The sequence below is a fragment of the Echinops telfairi genome, unplaced genomic scaffold (assembly GCF_000313985.2).
Source record: "Echinops telfairi isolate 266 unplaced genomic scaffold, ASM31398v2 ScPeMD7_70;HRSCAF=299, whole genome shotgun sequence".
Lineage (NCBI taxonomy): Eukaryota > Metazoa > Chordata > Mammalia > Afrosoricida > Tenrecidae > Echinops > Echinops telfairi.
In genome coordinates, this window is record NW_022103968.1 from 69,845,401 (window position 1) to 69,862,932 (window position 17,532).

Below are 17,532 nucleotides of genomic sequence, written 5' to 3' on the forward strand. Positions count from 1 at the left end.
GTACATTATGAGTTATGCCCATATTGTGATATCATTGAGTCAAACTAAAGAGCTAGGAAAGATAGATATGAGTGTCACTTTAAACTGAAACATGTTCCAATGTACTTCTTGAGCATAACAAAGAATACCTATATACCCCAGTATCTCAGCATGGTAATGTATTAAGCAAAGATAAATAAGGGCAGTCAACTGAAACAGGACAGTCAAATCAGCAGTTAACAAGGTGGGAACCTGACCTACATCAGGTTTAGAGTGATATTAAAAGTCCTGATGGTCAACATCTTAATAGGGTAATAATGTTCAGTGGGTCTTCCTCAGTACTACTTAAGAAGAATCCCGTTTGTGCTAATACTGGTGGCAATGGTTGAAAGCATTAGAACTCCTCATGCTCACTACTCTTTACCACCACCCGTTCCACCACCCCAGCAACTATGTCATCCAGGGATAACTGCCAGGTGACTTAAGGCACTGAAGAAAACAACTCTAGAAAATAATGAAAAAGTGAAATTCTTGTTCATGTTTCAGAGCTAAAAACCTTTTTTCTTCATGAATTTTAGTTTCTATTTTAATGGAAGATTTGTATTCATACATCATTCTAGAACAGAATACTATCTCATTTAGGGAACAAGGTAGTAATGTGTCTCTGCTGGGCCCACACCAAGCTTGTTGATCTGTATAAACTTAGCTCTCATTTTTTATGATTAGGCTGGTAAAAAACGTTTGCATTTGGCACTCAACATTGCTCTATCCACTCTGTTCTTTATCTCTTTTTTCCTATTCTACTTTGTGCTTACTCCATCTTTTTAATTTTTCTCTTCTGAATTTTCACTTATTTATACTGATCACCCAGTTAAGTACCCATTCCCACATTCTACCCCAAAGTTATAGTTCCTAAAATCTTATGGCACAGTTGTTGCTAGGACCATAAAAGCAATCCTTGAGCAAATGTATATGTTAACTATATGCACCTAATATATAGTAAAAAATCAGCTGGTCAATAAATGTGAAATTGAATGTGTGTATGCATACAGATGGTTCTGGATACAACGCTTTCAGTCTGTCTGTCATAGTCTGGTGATCCTAAAGGGCATGGCCGTTATGCAGGTGGAGATATTCATTAGAGAATCCTCAGATAGAGCCCTTTCCTCACCCCAACCCCAGTGCAGGTCATGGATAACAACTAGATGTCCTGAAAAACTCTAAGACTGTACTTATGAAGATTATGGTGATAATAAAATAGCTATCCTGTGTACACATATATATTTAAATGGTGAGTTAAGAGATTAACTCAATGAATGCTACCAATAGGCAGAAATAGAATTTCACGGCTGTTCATGGAAAATTTCCAAATCCTCTTAAAACCTACTGCAGAAGCAATGACATCGATCTCCATAAAAAGCCGTTGTTTGCAAAGGGCAAAGCCATATCATCAATGTGTACATGTTTATTAACTTCATATAGCAACAGAAAAAGGAGGCTAGTCCAGCTTAGAGCTGGACTTTCTTGGTGAAAGACAACACACCACTTTAGAAATAAACTGTAATTGTACTTCAATGAGATTTTTATAGAGTACCCTACTCTTGGTCTGGGTGAGAGCCCCATTAACATTATCTTCCCCCAGTTGTCTCTCCACATAGTGGAGGTGCAAACTGGGTGGTGTAAATGGCTAAGTACTAAAGTACTAACCAAAAGGTTGGCCATTTGAACCCACCAAAGGCATCTCAGAAACAGGTCTGCTGATTTGCTTCTGAAAGCTCACTGTCTTGAGAACCCTATAGAGCACAGTTGTAATTTGATACAGACAGAGTCATCATGAGTTTTAATTAACTTGTAAGTCAACTAACAACAATAGTTTTCTCTTCGGGATTACCTCCAGGTCTTGAGATATTCTTTCCTCCTGCCTCTTCACCTGGAAATCTCTCAGTCATATTTTAGGACTCAGTTTCTACATTTTTCTTCTCAAAATAGGATCTCTGATTCAGTGGTTCTCACAGCATAGTCTCCAGATGTCATGTGGAAACCTATTAGAAATATAAATTCTTGGGTGCTTCCCCAGAAAAACTGAATTAAAAATTCTGAGAATGAAGTCCAGAAATCTGTGGTTTGATAATTTATTCAGGTGATTCTAACCCATACTAACGTTTGCAACCCCTACTCTAACGCATTTTCCTCTTTGATGTCACTTATTTAGTCTATTTATCACCTACCAGTTTGCCACACCATGTGTCAGTCACTCAGCTGAGCTTCCAGACTAAAATAGATTAGGAAGAAAGATCTAGCAATCTACTTCTAAAAAGTAGCCAAGATCACAAAAAGTCACCCCACGATTACAAATGAACTGTATCCAACTCCCTTGAATTGGAGATATATCACTAGAAAGGCTTGTTGCACCAAGTTTATTGTATTGGAGGGCTAGTTAACATGTGGAAGATCCTCACTGAGTAGATTATCACAATGTCCATAATCATGGACTCAAACATGCCAAAATCATGAGGATGACACCGGATCAAATCATATCTTGTTCTAACTGGTTTCTGTCATTATGTGTCAGTTTCATTGTAACTGCAGTTATTCTATCTTTTTCAGGAAGCTTTCCTTGATCATATACTTCCAAATCCCAGGAGTTTCAGAACCATTTATACCTACTTCTTTCAAATCAAAATTATAAATAATCCAGCAATTACCATTCATTATGGCCCTCACCCATAAAATTAGTTGTCCCTGAGAGAAAGAATTTACTTATCTTTGATTATTTTCCTTGTTCCTGGGGAAAATTCCAAGTCTGAAATATGATAGGGGTCAGGTCAACATCTATTAAATAATTGAATCATTCCAAAGTGAATCCTGGCTCCTATGATTCTAGTTGCATGACCCTAGACACTTACTTGGCCTTTCTTTCTTGATTTTCTTATGTTCTTGGTTTCCTTAACTATATAATAGGAAAGAGAGTGATATCTATTTCATATGTAGAGTAACTTTCAAGTGAACCCACAAAATGAAGACAATATCAAACAATATCATTTATATTGCATGCAAGTCCAATTTTTCTGGCCATCATTCAGCAAAGGTTGCAGCAGTACAATGACAGGGAGCTGTCAGAGGTTCAGGATGTGTTCAGAAGAGCACGTGAAACAAGACATGTCAACACTGATGTCAGTTAGATCTTGACTCAAAGCAAAGAGTTCCAGAAAAATGTTTTCTTGTGTTTTATTGATTATATAAGGGCATTGAACTGTATGATTCATAAACAATTCTGGAGAGCACTGAGAAGAACGGGGATTCCTGAACACTTAATTGTGCAAAACTTGTCTATCGATGGAGAAACAGTTGTGTGAACAGAACAGGGAAATGCTACATGGCTTACAATCAGGAAAGGTGGGTGCTCACGGTGACATCATCTCAGCATCCTTGTTCAATCTGTATGATGAGCAAGTTATCAGAGAAGCTGGGCTATACAAAGGGGAATGCTGCATGAAGACTGGAGGAAGGCTTAAACAAATTGTGATATGCAAGTGATATAACCTTGCTTGCTAAAAGTGAGGAGGATTTCAATCACTTGCTAAAGATCAAAGATTGCAGCCTTCAATATGGATTACCACTCAAGGTAAAAAAAACAAAAATCCACACAACTGGACCAATAAGTAACATCATGATGGACAAAGAAAAGATTGAAGTTGTGAAGGATTTTGCTTGGATCCATAATCAGTGCTTATCAAAACAGCATTTAAGAAATTAAACAACACATTCCATTGGGAAAATATGGTGCACAAGATCTGTTTAAAGTGTTGAGGACCTAGGGTGTTACTTTGAGAACTAAGGTTGCCTGGCCAAATCCATGTATTTTTAATAACCTCATATGCATGTGAAAGTTTAAAAATGAATAAGGAAGACTGAACTGAAGATATTATACATTTTAATCATAGTGCTGGCAAACTGTGGACTGACAAAAGAACAAATTGGTCTGTCTTGGAAGAAGTACCACTACAATGCTTCTTAAAGGCAGGGATGGTGAGACCTCATCTCACATACCTTGGACATGTTATCAGGTGAGACTATTCCCTAGAAAAAGACATCATGCTTGGTAAGATAGAAGGGCAGCAAAAAAGAGGAAGACCCTTAATAAGATGGACTGACACAGTAGCTATAGCAATGACCTCAAACATAACAAGTGTGAAGATGGGGCAGGACCAGGCAATGTTTTGTCTAGTGTATATGAGTTGGAACTGACTGGAAGGCACCTAACAACAACATTTCATATGTGTATCATGTGGGTACTTCACATTAATATTTGTACAGTTCTTAGAACAATGCATGTTGCCTAGTAAGCCCAAAAATTACTCATATAGGAAAGGATTTTAATTGTGGCATATTCATGTCATCAGAGGGATTTCACTGGATCCCTCCAAAGGATACTTGAAACCAGAATCTGAGACTTTACAACAGAAAGAGAGGGAGAGAGAGAGAGAGAGAGAGAGAGAGAGAGAGAGACCTGGGTTGATTCCATTTCTTGGAATTTTTCAACACAGTACCTGAAGAAGTGTTCCTTTTGGTTACCATCCAGTTAACATTGTTTCTAAATTTGAACAGAACTAAGAAAAATGGGCATTTTCTGGGCAGTCTCTGTCCTCTCCTCAACTTTTTCTTCCTACCAACTCCTGGGTTCTCTTTCATCTCTCCCCTTATTCTTGTTTTCCTCCCGTTTTTATCCTGTTTCCCTTCTGCCCATCTCTCTTTTCACTTCATCCACCATTCTCTCTACACCTACCCTCATGATTTTCATTTTTCCCCTTCCACTGTCTTCCAAAGTTGTCTCTGAAGCTATTATGACTGGTTTCTGCCAAAACATTTAAAGACCACAAAATTGGTCTGAAATAGCCAAGATTTATAGATCACTTTCATTCATCCACAGTTTTAGCTGAAATGAACATGTTACTGAAGTTGCACTGGAAAAGGAAAATTAATTCAAGTAAAGTCCTCACAATGATTTTGCTCACCAAACCTGAAAATGGGTTTCATTGCTGTGATTTTGACTGGACTAGTGTGGGGAGCAGGTCATCTTGTTACAAAGCTTTCTATAGAACAAAGGAAGAAGATGCCTTCAGGTGCCGCCTTCACTATTTCTGGTGTTCCAATCCATCCTGCAAGACAAGCATCTTACCAACTTAATAAATTCAGACAGAATGCCTACTGTCAAAGCAGAATGGCTGTGGCCAGCAATGGAAAGAGTATCCTGAGGCTCACCCCACAAGTATGGCAGAATTGATTCTAATACTTGATGGGAAGGCAGATAATATAACAGCAAAGATTCCTTCTAACTGGAAATTCTGTTGTTCTGTTAATTCCTGACCCCAAACCCTAGTTGGAGGGAACTGGACTTTTATTGTGTTTTAGATCAGTCCTATAACCACTACTGTACCTATGGTAAAGTAGGATTACTTGCTATGCCTCTTTTATCCATAGTGAGCTATCCATCTTATCCCACCAAATAACAGGGTGAAACATGCAAATAAGGTGTGTAAGACTCTACTATATGAATTGGTCGGTTTTGCTGGGTATAAAGTGAGCCCAGGGAATTTCATAACCACCGAAAAATAAGATTTAAATCTGCTGCACAAGACCTCTTCAACATGTTGAAAAACAAGGATGTTACTTTGAGGACTAAAATGAGCCTGACCCAAGCCATAGTATTTTCATATGTATGTGAAAGTTAGCTATTGAATGAGAAAAAAAGCAAACAAAGAAAAATCCCTGCATTTGAACTGTGGTTGTGGGAAATAACATTGAAAATACCATGGACTGCCAAAGGGACAAACAAATCTCTCTTGGAAGAATTACAACCAGAATGCTTCTAAAAATATGCAAGGTGTTGTCTCATGTATTTTGGACATGTTGTCAGGAAAGACCAGTCCCCGAAGAAGGATATTCTGTTTGGTAAAGTAGACAGGCCCTCAATGAGATGGATGGACACAGTGACTCCAATAATGGGCTCAAACATAAAAACAATTGTGAGGATGGCGCAAAATTGGGTGATCTTTACTTCTGTTGTACACAGGGTCACTGAGCTTCTAATTCTCACTTCTAATCTAGTAAAATTTCTAATAATATTTAATAACATCTTATCTAATAGCATTTCTTATCCTCACTTCTAATCCAATAAACTCCACAATCCTGAGTATTATTTGTTAGTTTTATGTATCTGTTGCAGTGAATTACTGAACCCAACAGTGAAGTAGAGGCCTGGGGTCAGAATAAGGTAAATAAAATGAAAGGGTGGAGGTATTATATTTGACCTCTGCCTTCTCCCCACACAAAAAAAAATCAATAATGAACAGGTATGGAATTGGATTCTTCTTTCCCCTTGTGAAGTCACAGGAGGTCAAACATGACCCCAAGTTGTTTCCTCAGCACCCCTATAGCCACAGAAGTCCTATATGGTTAGCTTCCTCTAAATCAATCTGGATTTTATCTTAGTGTTGGTCTCCTTCTAATATATAAATAAGTCAAATGCTGTCCTTTGAAGTGAAAAAGAAGTTGGAGTAATTGCTCACCAGGGCCAGTGATGGTGACTTATAGGCTCAGGTAGGGTTAGTGCTTGGCAAAAAAGAGGCATCATAGTGACAGTGAACCATGCCCTGCCTACCTCCTTCTCAGCAGAGCTCTCATTTCCTCTACCAAGCTTGTATCTTACATCATCCCTAAAATTCAACCTAAACATATAACCCCCAGTCTCCTTCTTAAACAAGTAGCTGACTCTTGACAGGACAGGGAAAGGGACAAAGACATTGTTTGCTTCTCTCTCTGGCTTCCCTTCATGGCACTGAGCTCACACTTCCCCTCTTCATGTCATTGCAAATGTTATTTATCGATCCCACTGACAGTGACAGTAAATAGAGCCCTGGCTGTTTTACATCGCTGATGAGAATGCAGGTCCCATAATTCATCAGACCCAATCTGACTCCCTATCAGTCCTCTTGCCCCTGTTTCTCTTCTGTATCTTATTATAGAAATAGGAATTAATACCCATGGACAGAAAAGAAATGAGTTCAGCTGCTCTTCCAACTTTTGGTTGCTCCTTAAGAAAAATTGACAGGTGAGTTAGCCTGACTCTTGCCCACTGGCCAACCCTCGCTTGGGTCCATTTACTGTGTCCTGATGGTGATAGACCAGGGGAGAGGTCATCACACACCTGGAGTGAGCTGATACTGGGAATAACCATAGAGAGCTCCCCTAGGTATATTTTTTCCAATCTGGGCAGACAGCTGTGGCCCATGGATACTCTGAATCACAGGATAAACATGGCACAGTTTCTTGGAATGCCTATTTTACATTAAGATGTAAGGGGGATGGACACGTCTATATGTACCTGGAATTGATTATAAGTGGATATGAATTTTAATATAGCACTTCAAATGTTGCCTGTGCTTCTAGAACATTTATGATGGGTGCTCATTTTCCTCCAGCCTTGGGTTTTTCTTAAATGAAATACTTTCAGAAATGAACCAATCAATTCATCCACATCTTTTGAAAGCACTGCCTTTTAACAAGGACCTTACTTTAAGCAGGTTTCAATCCAATCAGTGGATTATGTGTGTGTCTGCATTGAGAGAAGGGAGAAGTATGGAGCAGATAGTAGAATGGGAAACCTGAGACTATCTTCCAGCAAACTTTTGTTTCTCGACTTCAGGCATATTACACCATTCCCATCCAAATTCAGGCTCCTCTTCTATTAAGTCAGGATATTGGTACTTGCCTGCCTGAATCTTTGTGAGCATCAAATGACATGATGCTCAACTGAGAGGGTACTTGTCAACATTCTTAAAAATGAAACTTTGCTGAAATATAAAGAATTGGTTTCTGATAGCATAGATGCCATCAATGACAAAGGCTTACAAAAAGACTTCCCATTGTGTCTCCATTGTATAAAAAAACCATCGGTGTTGTTATTGAGCACCTACATATTGAATTAGTGCCAGGCACTAGGGAATACAAAGTAGAACTAAAAGGTGGCTCCGCTATTAGAAAGTCAGCTATACCCAGTGTGTCACAACTAGTAAACAATAGAAAGAATATCCGGGTAGATTTTCTGGATTTCTTTATCCTGGAAATCAAAACCATCACAGCCAAACTTAGTTGAGATTTTATGAAGATCTAGGTCTATGCCAGGCACTATCCTAAATTTTATCCACAGTTATTACCTTTAAATGCCATAAGAAACATATAAGGTTTACATTATTTATAATGAAAAATTGAGACTTGTGAATGTGGAAAGATTCACTCACTATTCTAGAATGGTTGTACCTAGGCTTGTCTGACTTCAAAGTCTCTAACTACATAGGAGGTTTTCCCAAGGAGCTGGGATATAGGATACATGAAAGTCTTGAGAAGCCCAACATTCTCTACTACTCTTCCCCTCTCACACTAGATATTCCAGATTCCTCCTTTGTCTTGTTTCTTCATTTGCAACTTAAAGGAACTCATTTGCTATTGTTAGGCACCTTTGAATCAGCTCCAAATCATAGCAACCCTGTGCACAACCGAAAAAACAACACTTGATCCTGAACAAACCTCACAATGGCTCTTTGTTTGAGGCCATTGTTGCAATCACTATGTCAATCCATCTAGTAGAGGGTCTTCCTCTTTTATGATGCCCCTCTATTTTACCAAATATGATGTGCTTCTCCAGGGACTTGGTCTCTCCTGACAACATGCTCAAAGTATGTAAGACAAAGTCTCACCATCCTTCTCTCTGGAAGCATTCTGGCTGTACTTCTTCCAAAACAAATTTATTTGTCTTTTTTGGCAGTCCACGGTACTTTCAATAATTTTGCCAGCACCATGGTTCAAATGCATTCATTCTTCTTTGTTCTTCCTTGTTTGGGAACTTTTACCTATATATGAAGGGGCTTTAAATTCTTCACTAAAGATATGTATTGGGTTTTTTCCCCCAAAGCTATCTACTTAATTTTTTTTACAAAACAACGTTATCAGCTTCAAAGTACTCTCCATTACACTTCATACATTTGTCAAATCTGCGATTCCATTCATAGAAACATTTTTCAAGCTCATCTGTTTGGGTGACTGACAGCACCTCCCTCGGTTTTTTCTTCACTGCTTCTGCGTCGTCAGATCGCTGTCCTTTCAAGTCTCTTTTCATTTGTGGAAACAAAAAAAAATGTCACATGGAGTGAGGTCAGGGGAGTAAGGTGCATGTGCCAAGAGAGGCATGCTATTTTTTTTTCAAAAACTGACTCACTGAAATGGCTGCGTGGGCAGGTGCATTGTCCTCGTAGCAAAACCAGTCCCTCCGTCCTGACACAAAGTCGGTATTTTTGTCCTACACTGTTACACAATCTTTTCAGAACCATGTAATAGAAAGCTTGATGAATAGTCTGACCTGATAGAACAAAATCCAAAGGAACTATGCCCCTCACATCACATCCAATTTTTGAGGGGAGGTGGTGGTGGTAGTACTCTCTTTTATCAAAATATGAAGTTATTGTTTCTCAACATGTCTTCCATCTGTGTCTACACTCCTGAAGAACATGTCTCCATCTCTTTAACCCCTTACTCCCTGGAATCACAGAGATTTGGACATCCTCAAGGGACCCAAATCAGTTTATTTTAAATGTTCTTAAAGTTTGAAGGAAAAAAACGAAGTCTTAAAGAGCAAGATCAGGAATGTAGGGTGGATGGGGTGAGTTTCTCCAATGAAATTATCATGGAACAATCTTTGTAACCCTTGAAGAATGAGCAAGTGCATCATTGTGATCAGGGAAAATTTTCTTGGTACAACTTTTCTGACCTTTTTATCACAATATAGTTTTCCATGTTCCTAATACTTCTTTATAATAAGCTCTTATGATCTTCATCTATCCTTCAAAAGAACCTATGAAGAGGGTCTCATTGGACCCCAGAAAATAATCACTATAACCTTCTAAATGGATCTCTCTCTATGAATTTAATTGGCCCAGCTAATTCCCTTGGAAGCCACTTGGACCTTTTCTTTGAAGGCATCCTAATCTGTCCATGACAAGTAGATTGATGAGGGAACTTGTCTGCAACCTTCCACTGATTGCAGGGACATATTTAAACACATTCTGTTTGGAATGAAACTTTGAACTTTTGAACTGGAACCCTAATAGCAATACCCCATTATCTCTCTTTTTAAAAATCATTTTATTAAGGGCTCATACAGCTCTTATCACAATCCATACATCCATTCATTGTGTCAAGCACATTTGTACATTTGTTGCCATCATCATTTTCAAAACATTTTCTTTGTACTTGAGCCCTTGGTATCAGCTTCTCATTTTCCCCCCACCCTCCTATGTCATGAACCCTTGATAATTTCTAGATTATTATTTTTTCATGTCTCACACTGACTGATATCTACCTTCACCCACTTTTCTGTTGTCCATCCCCCTTAGAGGGGGTTATAGGTAGATCATTGTGATTGGTTTCCCCTCTCCCCCCTCACGCCCCCCATTATCTTTCATATAATTTTTCAATGAACATTTTGAAGCCACCTTTATATATATATATATGTATATAATTATATATAGTGATATATATATATATATACATAAGTGTATCTATATGTTTATCATTTTATCACTACTGTTATTGGTAACCCATTTGAATTCTAGGCTGAATGGGTCCTCTCCTGTCCTTTGAGTATTAACACATCTGAGAAACTTGGCTCCCACTCTTTGCTTCACTCTCTAGAAGTTGCGACTGCTGGTTTCCCAGTTATTTCATAGTTCTCACTTTGCTTAAAAGCATTTCTAATGCTTCACATTGAAAAATGGATTGCAAATGAAGTTTAATACAGATTATATTGTACCAAGAAAAATAATACCCCATCTTCTCCCTTAATGAATGCCAAAATCATCAGACTCTCGGTTCATGAATAATGTATATAATCCAATTAATTGCAAATGCTGCTCAGTTTTTACAGCTCGTATGCCAAGCCAGTTCTGGCCTTGGACTGGCCTGAAGGCTGTGGTGGGAGAAGCGTTTCAGTGGACTGTGGTTATGTGTGTGTGTGTCTGACAGCTAAACCCACAATGCAACCTGGAGATGTCCATAATGTCCTGGGGTAAAATTGCTCGTGCCCAGGTCCACAGAGAGACTTGACTTTTTTCCAGCCATAAAGAGAACTCATCTTAAATTTCTAAATCTCCAAATCTGCTTATGGATCCTCTAGGAGTTTTTGCATGGTCATGCTCTGTCTGCAGAACCATCCATGCTCGTTGTCCAGCAGAACGCCTCCAGCTAGACTGCTTCAGAGAAGCAGCCTCTGGAGTCCTTGTCCACAAAAGAGCAATGGGAGCGACTCTGTGGGGACCTTCGCTTACCCTCTTGCATCTTGACTGAAGTGTCTTTCCTAACCAAAAGACAGTAGTGGGTCTTTGCGGGCTGCTGAATTTGGTGCATTGTTTGATATTTTAATGCCTCAAACCACAACTCCAGGAATACTTTATAGTAAACTTGATTTGTATTTAATTTTGTATTGTACTGAATTGTATCCAATTGTATTGAAGTTTGATATTGTATTTCCAGTAAAAAAGACAAATAATTGCCATAAGGTTGATATTTACTCATGGCCGTCATGTATGTCAGAGTAGAACTGCGCTCCATATGGTTTTCAGCGACTGATTTTTCATAAGTAAATGAACATCTGAGATGCCTCTAAGAAGACTTACACATCCAATCTGTTGATTAGCAGGTAAGTATATTCACCATTTAAACGCAGAGGCTCCATTTCACATCTCTGAGCCTCAGTTTCCTTCTTGTCAAAACAGAAAACCTCACTGTGACTGTGTTGATGGCAACTCAGTGACCCCGTAGGAGAAGACAGACCTGTCCTATGGGTTCTGAGACTGTAAGTGTTTTCTACAGTGGAAAGCTCCATCTTTCTCCTGAGGAGTGGCTGGTGGTTTTGAACTGCTGACTTCTGGCTCACAGCCCAACACATAACCACTATGCCATGAGGGCTCCAGCGCAGCTAGTAAATAACAAGTGTGGTGCTTTCAGGTGTGTGTTCATGCTAAAAGGGGCAGCTTATGTAAATCAGGGGTCCTCAAACTTTTTTAAACAGGGGGCCAGTTTACTGTCCCTCAGATCATTGGAGGGCAGGACTATAGTTTTGAAAACACTGTGAACAAATTCCTATGCACACTGCAAATATCATATTTTGAAGTAAAAAAAAACAAAATGGGAACAAATACAGTATTTGAAATGAAGAACAAGTAAAGTTAAATCAACAAAATTACCAGTATTTCAATGGGAACTATGGGCCTGCTTTTTGCTAATGAGATGGTCAATGTCTGATTTTGTCACTGCTAGTCATAACAAGTGATGAAAGTGCACATCAGTTAGTCTAGATCTGGTTGGAGATTTAAGATGTTTCATTCTGGAAAAAGTCTGTTCACAGACATCAGTGCTGCCAAGGATGGTTGCCATTTTGAGTGCATGGTTCCTGAGATGAGGATATGTCTCAGAGAGGAGAGATGCACAGAAACTAGGAAGGCTGCTTGACTTGAATGCGTCTTTCAGAGAGTCACAATTCTGCAGTTCAGCCAGTTCCATTTGGTAAATGGTATCCACATTTTCAATGTCAATAGAAAATGGGTTATGGAAAAGCTGTATGTCCTGTTCATGGAGATGAAGCTCTTTAAATCTAAATTGGAACTCCTTTTGCAACTTTTCCAGTGAATCCACACGTTTTGTTTGAGAATGCAACCAATGGTTTCTCCGCTAACAGATTTTGAGTTGGGGGGAGATGGCAGAAATGTTCCTCCTTCACTTGTTTGATGAGGAGGCCTAATTTTACTTCAAATGCTTTCACATGTGATTGCGTATCACAGATGAGCTTCCCCTTTCCTTGAAGTTGCACATTGAAACTGTTGAGTAGCTCAGTTACATCTGTCAGAAAGGCAAGGTGCCATTTCCATTCTGTATCATTGAGCTCTTGTATTTCTTTGTTTTTGAAAGCAGAAAAGCTGTAATCTGTGGAAATAAGTCAAAACTCTCCCTCGACTCAGCCAACGGACTTCTGTGTGGTACAGAACATCTTCATAGGCAACATTTAGCTCAGACAGAAATTCCTGAAATTGTCTGTGGTTTAGTGCATTAGCTTTAATGAAGTTAACACAAGATACCACAATTTTCATAACAGAGTCCCACTTCAGTGATTTACTACACAGCGCTTGTTGGTGGATGAGGCAGTGTACGGCTATTGGATGAGAATGGTTATGTTTGTCCATCCCTTGGTTAATGCGAGCAATTCTCCTTTTTCAGACCCCACTGTTCTAGGAGCACCATCAGTAGTCACACTGGCTAGTTTAGCCCAGTCCAGCTCCAAACCATCCAAACATGCACACTGCGGGCCCGGGACAAGTCGGCTGCTAAGCAGGACAGGCAGTGATGGCAAAAATGTCTGGCGGGCCTGATAAATGTCTTTGGCGGGCCACATGTGGCCCACGGGCCGTAATTTGAGGACCCCTGATGTACATTGTGGTGCCCCATACAAATGTTAGTAATTATTCACTTTGATTTCAGTGTATAGACATACCCACTTACAACTTCCTCACTTACATCCTCATTCACTCCTGGACCAAACAAATCCCTGGGGACTTGGGTTGACCTGAGCCTGATTAATGTCATTCATAAAAATATTCATCCATCAAAGTTTCCATTTGTAGCATTTAGTTGTGTCAAATAATGGAGAGAGCCAGTGGTTTCTTAGAATTACACCGTCTGATAATGAATACTGGAGACAGATTTTTTTTTTTTTCAGCCTGAAATCTCTTCTTATAACTCAGGGCTGATTAGTACTGCCCTGCATTGCTTGATGGATCCGATTTAACAGCAGACGAAGCAGTGACTCAGACTAACTTAAACATCTCAAGACAAGTTTCACCTTTTCTCTCTGAGGCCGTATCAGTTCAATTGCATAAGTGCAAATTTATTGAAAGTGGTTTGGTGCTTAGCTTTTCTCTATTGGCAGTAATGGAGTTTAAATTTATAGCAAGCTGATGAATTTCAGATAAGAGAACCATTACCTTACAACAACATTAAGGAAAAATATATAACTTCGATTGCTGAACCTCGAATGCATATTGTTTGAATGAGAGTAGATGGATGAGGTAAGCTGACATTTGCAAATGCAATTCCTTTCCATCCTCATGGTGCTAGCCTAGGAATTTGAAAGCATGGTATATCCAAAAGGGCTTGGAATAGCTAGACATTATAAGTACATTATAACAAAATAGCAGCAGTAGAATATGATCTAGAGATGAGAGATTGTCCTTCTCTTTGGTAATATAATAGTAGGTATATTTTGGCAATGTACCAAAACTGTTATAGGGCTTAGGTTCTTCATGTAGAACTTGTAATGTGACACCCCCATATGCTAGAGTATTTTTACGCTGTCTTTGTCTTTTCATGGAATGGGACTCTTCCATACTGGAGACTAAAGTGAAGGATTCACGGTGCCGTATGCAAGGCCTCAGAGAGCTTACAAGTAACCTGGGTTTCCATCATTATTTTGAGACTCTGAGTATAGTATATGTGCAAACAGAACAAGGGAATATTGCCTGGTTTCAAATCAAGATGTATGTGTGTGTCTGTCTGTCTGTCACCTCATATCTGTCTGTCTGTCTCCTCTCACCTCATACTTATTCAGTCTGTATGCTAAGCAAACAATCAGAGAATCTAGATTGTATAAAGAAGAGTATGGCATCAGGGTTAGAGGAAGGCAATATGCAGATGATACAACCTTGTTTGTTGAAAGTGAGAGAGACTCGAGTCACTCACCAGTGAAGGTCAAGAACTGCAGCCTTCAGTATATTTCACTATGGACTTCAATGTAAAGAAAACAAACATCTTCACTATCGGACCAATAGTTAACATCAGGATTAACAGAGAAAAGATTGAAGCTATCAAGGTTTTCATCTTAATCAATTCTCATGGAAGAGATCAATGCTCAGTCAAGAGATCAAATGATGTATTGCATCGGGTAAATCTTCTGCAAAGACTTTTTTTTTAAATTTAGTTTTATTTTATTGGGGACTCTTAAACTCTTGTCACAATCCACACATTGCTTGCATCAGGCAAATTTGTAATATGTTGCCTTCATTCTTTTCTAGACATTTGCTTTCTATTGAACCCTTGGTATCAGCTCCTCTTTTCTCCCCCTCCCTCCCTGACCACTCTCATAACCCTTAATAGATTGTACAGTGCTATTATTTTCATATTGCACACCGACCGCTGTTTCCCTTCATCCATGTTTTCTGTTGTTCTTTCCCCTGGAGAGGGGTATATAGTTATGTGTTGATCACTGCGATCAGTTCCCCCTTTCTCCCTTCCTCTCCCGTCTTCCCGCTCCCCTCATGGTATCACTATTCCCACTCCTGTTCCTTGAATCTATGTGTTGTGAACTCCCATCTCTTATCTATACCTGTGTACATGTCCCAGTCTAGTCTGAATTGAGAAGCAGCACTGGGGCCATGGTAGTGGGGGGTGAGGAAGCCTCAAGGAACCAGAGGAATACTATGTGTTTCATTGATGTTTTAGTGCACCCTGGTTGACTCATCCCTTCCCTGTAACCCTTCTGTGGGGAGATTGTTCCATTGTCTACAGATGGGCTTTGGCTCTCTGCTCCAGCCCCCCTCATTCTCAAAAAATATGTCTTTGTTTGTTATGTGTCTGCTGATGCCCTAACAGTCCCTATTACTCCTCATGATCGCACTGGTGGTGTGTTTCTTCCATGTGGACTTGTTGCTTCTCTGCTGAATGGCAGATTTTGTAACTTTAAGCCTTTAAGACCCCAGATGCTATATCTTTTAATAACCAGGCACCATCTGCTTTCTTCACCACACTTGCTTATGCATCTGCTTTGTCCTCAGCAATTGTCAGAAGAGTGAACATCACAGATTCCTGATTTGTTAGAACAAAATGTTCTTGTATTGAGGGTGGGTAGGAACAGAGGCCCAAAGTCCTTCCCCTACCTCAGTGTATTGCCATATAAATATATGTACATAGGCCAATACCTCTATTTTGGTGGATTAATGTATTTACATATGTACAACACATATGTACACTCTATCCATTGCTTTGCTTCCTAGGTCCTTCCTGGGCTTCCTTTTACCTTCCTTCTGCCACACTGCCACCTTCCCCTTATTTCTGCCTCTTGGCACCTCCTCTTAGCTAGTTTGCTGGTCCTCTGACACTCCCACCCCACCCCCACCTCAGATCCCTATCTACCCCTTGTAATTGACACCAACACCCCTGTTGCTCCCCTGTCCATGGCTCTACCTGCTCACTGCCTCCTTCCCCCAACCCCCTCACCTCCCAAGTCCCCCCACAACCATTGATCCTGCTGCTCTCTCCTCAGTCATACCTCCCATGCCTATCCTATATGGGTAGGCACACCAACTATGACATAACCCAAACTGATTTAAAAAAAAGAAAGAAGTATTGCAAAGAGAAAAGGAGAAGAAACAAGAAGAAAGGGGGAGAAAAGAAAAAGAAAAAAAAGAAGAGATATATAAAAATCCTGTATTTGTTCATTGGCCTTCATGACTGTCCAGGAACTGCCTCTCCTGGACTGGAGTCTTACCCCACCCAGTCTCCAACTCGCCCCCTTGGGGGCTCCTTGGGGCCTTTGTTGCTTTGCCTTGTTCCAGCTGCTGGTCTGGTATGCCCCCTGCTTGTTTTGCTCTGTTGTGGGGGTTCAGACCGCACTACCACCCCACCATGTGACCCCAGAGATGTCTTCTGTCACAGTCTGCTCCAGTAAGGGGACAGCGTGGCACAAGCTGTTGTCTGCAGCCCAGTCCCCTCTGTGTCTCATTAGCTCCCCACAGGGATGTCATCTTCCAGGCCTGTTGTGCCAGCATGGAGTCCAGTCTGACTCTCTCTTTCTCTTCCCCCCTTCCAGTCTGCTTCTGTGTGGGTGGGGCATGCTGACCCATCTCTCCAACCTATAGGTTCAGTGCCACTCTTCACCACACCCACTTCCAGGGAGAGAGTCAGTTTGGCTCTGATTGGGGCCAGTGCTGTAGCTTTCTATTTTCATGCATTATTCCGCGTGGCCACGTGGTCCTCATGGTTTGGTTTTTTCAATCGTTTTATTAGGGGCTCATACGACTCTTATCACAATCCATAAATACATTAATTGTGTAAAGCACATTTATATATTCATTGCCCTCGTCATTCTCAAAACATTTGCTCTCCATTTAAGCCCCCAGCAATAGGTCCTCATTTTTCCCCTTCCTCCCCACTCCCCCCTCCCTCATGGGCCCATGATAATTTATAAATTATTATTTTGTCATATTTTGCCCTGTCCGATGTCTCCCTTCACCCACTTTTCAGTTGTCCGTCCCCCAGGGAGGTCACATATAGATCCTTGTAACTGGTTCCCTCTTTCCAACCCACTCTCCCTCTACCCTACCAGTATCGCCACTCACACCACTGGTCCTGAAGGGATCATCCGCCCTGGATTCCCTGTGTTTCCAGTTCCTATCT